This window comes from Phymastichus coffea, unplaced genomic scaffold, assembly GCF_024137745.1.
Source record: "Phymastichus coffea isolate CEN01 unplaced genomic scaffold, Cenicafe_Pcof_1.1 PCOF00080, whole genome shotgun sequence".
NCBI lineage: Eukaryota > Metazoa > Arthropoda > Insecta > Hymenoptera > Eulophidae > Phymastichus > Phymastichus coffea.
Window position 1 is genome coordinate 504,455 of NW_026706891.1, and position 5,433 is coordinate 509,887.

The following is a 5,433-nucleotide window of genomic DNA, read 5'->3' on the forward strand; positions in this document are numbered from 1 at the left end:
TATTTTATGAATATTTATTGCTATTTAATGTAACTAATCCAGGAAAAGTTAGGTACCTAACTGATGAGGCATTTATTGCAAAATAGGTGATTTTAATAGATTAATTATATGTTACCTTATGCCAGATGTACGATTATTGAGTCAGGTTTATGGACAACATATTATTTCGAGTACTGATTTTATTTGCGTAAACGATCCATTTTACTTGTACAGTTTCGAATGTTAATGACATTTGTGTTATATGCAGATATGCATATATATATATACATATATATTACTCTTAATTCGTCGGTATGTTACAGTGTTTTCAGTCAACATCACTATTATCTGATTCAGTCTCTTCTTGGGTAGTGTCAACAAGTAATAGTCTTTTCATTTCTTCCGACAATTTGATCTTTTTGTCTTTGGTAATATTTTGAGAGATGTTATTAGTGGATCGGAATTTAGAAAAAGTCTCTGATACATATCTTTATTTGTTTCGATTCTGAAAAAATTATTATTTTAATTGACAATCTTATAATTCTTTATGTACTGATTGATTTTACATTTTTTAAATTACAAAGATTAGTTTGTCACATATAATAATAATAATAATAATAATAATCTACATTTGAATACGGAATATTATTGACGATTTTTTACAAAAGCAAATTTTTATCCAAAGAGATTTTAATGTTGATAATTATCTTACTTTACATTTTAACAAAGAAATATTAATAAATACCTAGAGCATTTTTTTGTAAATTTTTCTCTAAATCTCTTAACGTTCTTATTATTACTCTCTAAAGCTTCTTCTGAAAAATATCCGATCGGTAGAATAAGTCTATCCATAATTTTCCAACCATGTAATAAGATAACGTGTACAGAGGGGGGCATGTAGTAGAAGATACACAATGTAACATACATTTTAGCTGTGTCTTCACAATAGTTTTGAAATTCCTCAGTATTTATTTTATATCCAGACGATATCACTACAAGAATAACATGGAACCTTTGAAGTAGATCTTCATCAAATCCTACAACACCAAATTTTTTATAGATATAAAATATAATAACAGAGATCTGATAATAAAATCCACAATCCATGATTCAGTGATTACAATTACCAGTTAAATTGGAAACTATCTTAAAGTTCTTGAAGAATTTTCTAGCGGTGTTATCATCGTTTGTGTTACCAGCACCTTGTAAAACAATATCGACTAATATACCCAGCTCGTCTCGAAGACTACATTGAATTAATTTTTTGCGTTGCTCAACTTCTTCTACATTCGTTTTAGAAATCTATAAAAATGAAAAATATTAATGATACATTTCTATGATACGACACTTTACATGAGTGTTTTATATTTTTTACAATATAAAATAAATATCCACATTCAAAAATTTTAAATTAATCAATGAAAACAGTTGAATATATACTCTGGACTGATTTTATTTGAAGGAATTTTGAACATAATTGGTATAGAGTTTAATTTTATTTATTTTTTTTTAATTTAGTACTCACCCTCCACGTTGCATTTTCTCCCAAAACTAAACGGTAACTTATATGAAGCACTAATTCCATAAATCTAATATGCGCATGTAGTATGGAAAACCCATAACTCAATGATTCCGGATCAACTTCCATGTTTATCAATGTTTCAATATCGTTTAAATGAGATCTTGTTGTTTTGCATATAAAGCACGTTTGGCTAGATGTATTATTAAGAGCACCACAAACCTAAGTCGGTTAAATATTTATTAATATTATATTTATAATGTCGAAGACTGAAAGAAACTAAGAAAAATTAATACATTCCCATCAATCATTGTTAGTTCCATTTGAAAGCCTACATTACATCCATTAATACGAAGATCTTTTAAGTTATCAATTTCTTTTTTAAGTTTTGATTCTTCCTTTTGAATTAATAGAGTAGTTTCTTTTTCAAAATAAATATTGATTGCTCGGCAAAATCTAGTTGACGAAGGTCGGGGATTTTCCCAATAAACGATATTGTTTTTTCTGTCTACTAATTGAAGTGGAATCATACACGAACAGAAAATTGCAGTATTTGCGCCTTCATTTTGAAATAACTCTTGCTTATATGTTTTTATATTTGTTCCATCAAATCCATATTTACAAATTAAAATCAATCTTGGGGAATTATTTAACTCTTCATTAAAATTTCATTTTAGAAATTCAAATAACCGTTCAACTGTATGATAAAGAAGCTCTTGTAACGGCACTGTACAGTCTTGCTTTGTTACTTCGTAGTTTTGTGGATAAGTTTTTACTTTTTCTGCTAAAACCTAAAATACTCATTTTTAACAAAAAATTTTCAAACCAAATTTTATGAACTCAAGCATACTAATAATTTAACTAACCTTGCGGTATGAAGGGTATAAATCATGACCGTGTTCAATAGAATTATTTCTAAGTTCTTGATAAGTCGATTGTGTGAAGTTTAAATCGACTAATAAGCGAACCGCATTCAATGGTTTCATTTGTGAACAGTTTGAATATTTCTGTTCCTTTTGTAGTATATTATTTGCATAATCTTCCTGACACAATTTATCGAAGATTTTTAAGGCACTATGATTTCCTTCATTTTTAAATTTTCTTTTCGCCAAATCAAAACACTCTTTAGCAGTAATGCTTTCAGATAAATTACGGATCATCCTAAATTGCGTTCTGCTAGACGAATTTTCGTACGATACAGAAGGTCTTCCTGGTTTGTAATTTTGAAAAGAAAATCATAAAATAACATAAAATCATTTTTTATTTTGATTTTTATGCAAGTATACGAAAATGACGATCTACTCAAAAAAAGATTTCAATTCTAAATTCGGAAGTTCAAAGCTAAATACGCTGTGAATAATTTAAATAATTGTATTTAAAAATAGAATTAATAATCGTGAAATCGAGTAAAAATAAAAATGAAAAAAAAAACTTTTATACGACCTTAATGAGTTATCACGATTTAGAGAAAATTTGATAAAGCATTAATGCATCGTAAATTAATATATCGTCAATAAACAGGAAATCTCTAGTTATTTACAGTCGAACCTGACGCACTACCTCCTACCGCACTGCCTTTTCCCGTGCACTGCGCGCTCTCTCTCCCTAAGCACTGCGCGGCAAACACTGCCGTATACTGCTAATCCGCGAACCAGGTATCATCCCGTATACTCTAAGATGGCAGAAAGTAAAAACCATGTAATCTTATGTATTTTTACCTGCTGAATCCAATGGTACTAATAATTTTTACGACAAACCCCTAGGCTTTGTTTAAAACTCAGTTGTTTAAATAATCGTGTACAAATAATTCTTTTTCAATAAAATAATTTTTTATAGATAATTTGGGTCATTTTAAGATGAAAACGTCTCTTGTAGTTTTTTTTTTAAATACATTTTTAAAAAGTTAATAATTGAAAAATTAACTTTTTTTGCAAGTTTAACTGTTAATAATTTTTGATCTATTAAATATTTTTTTGAAATTGATAACTCAATTTTTTCAAAATTGTGCACTGTAAATATGTAATATTTATAAACAACTTTTAGAATTTAGGTTTGGAAAAATATAAGTTTCCTATTTTTCTCTATATGTAATTTCATTGAAAAATAAGCATTTCCGGGATTGAATAATAAGCATTATTGAAATATTTATTTGTCAATGAGAAACATTTTTAACCTTAATATTTCATTAAAATTTAAATACCACGATAAAGCAATACTCAAAAAACATTATTTATTTTCATCAATGAAGCATTTTTTTAATTACCCAAGCCACGTGGAAAATATGCATTAATATTTACTTTTATTTAGTAAGGAATACATTTTTAACCATCAAATTTACTGTTTTTCTCTAGAAAGTATAGCGCGTATAATATTTTCCGGTGTCAAATTTATTCGGGCCCCTCAGATCTCCGCTCACCAGCGGGAGTATACGCACACCTGGTCCAACGCTCTGATTGGCTGACGCGCGGCGTGCAGTGCACGGGTCGGCTACTCCCGAGAGCAGGCAGTGCGTTAGGTTCGACTGTACTCATAAAAACTAGTTTGCCATGTTTGGTAACGTTATTTTAAAGTCAAAATCAATGAGAAAATTTCTCAACAAATAAAGTGAATATGAATCTTCGGGCTTATAAATACGCCTCGCGCATGCGCAACTTTTTAAATACGCCTCGCGCATGCGCAACTTTTTAAAATCGGAAAAATTTTCTACTAATCTTATTTGAATCTTATAGAATTATAATATCATAATCGACTTTGATATAATTAAGAATATTCGAAATCAAACCATTTAAGATATATTTAAATATACTGATAAGGGTTTGAATTTCAAAATAAAATTAAAAAAAAAGATTAAGCACTACCCGAATAACACAAAAACGCTTTGAAAACGTTTTGAAAACGTTTTGTGAAAAACGAAATAGCGTTTTCCAAATTAAGTTAAAAAAACGTTTCGAAAACGTTTAGAAAACGTAAAATATGTCCGGTATCTTTTCGGTATTTGTATTTGCAAACGTTTTCAAGGCGTTTTCAACGTATTTTGAAAACGTTTTCCAAACCATGCTTATGCCGATTGAAAAGCTTCAACGTTTTCAAAACGTTTTCAACGCGTTTTAAAGACGTTTTTCAAACCATGCTTATGCCGATTGAAAAGCTTCAACGTTTTCAAAACGTTTTCAACGCGTTTTGAAGACGTTTTCTAATCCATGCTTATATGAATTAAAAAGTTTATACGTTTTCAAGACGTTTTCAAAGCGTTTTTCCAATAAAAAGATTTTTTATATATTTATTTTTTTTTGGTTATTTATTGAAATATAAGAATATACACAAGCTACAGTAATTTAAATTATAATTCTTCGAAATAGATGTCATCCTTCTCGTTTATAAACAAAGTGTCTCGATCTGGTCTTTGCTCGTCTTCAGGCTGAGTACCTCTTCGAGCTCTCTTCGGATTTTGGATATCTGAAATAGTTGAAAAACAATTTAAAAACATTAATTTAATTCATCTTTATTTTTACTATTACCATGATCAGCTTCGTTAATTTCTTCCGTTGAAGCATCTTCATATTGATTGCATCCATTTTCTCCATAAATCAGATACTCACACACAGACGTTTTTCCTTTTCTTTTCTTTGATTTCGGCTTATCTGAAAATAATTTCCAATGAAATTTGTTTTTTTAAACATGGTTTCGTTTCGCGTAACAAAATTTATTTTTCATTTTTTCTTATACTAGGAAAAACTAAATAGAAAAACGTTCTCATCAATAGTAAGACTATCATCGTAAATAAACAATCTTTCTTTTATGTGGTAATAAATATATAAACTTACAATGCTTTCCTTTAAATGGTGACGACTTAAGGTAATCACTTATATATGATTTTACTTGACTGTCACTAATTGTAGGTTTTCCTTCTTTATCCTGGGAAGCAAGTAAAACCG

At 28.9% G+C, this 5,433-nt stretch overlaps 1 long non-coding RNA gene across 1 annotated transcript; it reads right to left on the bottom strand.

Moving 5' to 3' along the window:
* Positions 1–4,835: 4,835 nt before the first annotated feature.
* LOC131668556 (uncharacterized) lies at positions 4,836–5,433 on the bottom strand. Its single transcript, XR_009302294.1, has 3 exons — positions 5,323–5,433; positions 5,017–5,139; positions 4,836–4,954 (listed from the first exon to the last, which is right to left on the bottom strand). It is a non-coding gene; the product is annotated as an uncharacterized LOC131668556 (long non-coding RNA).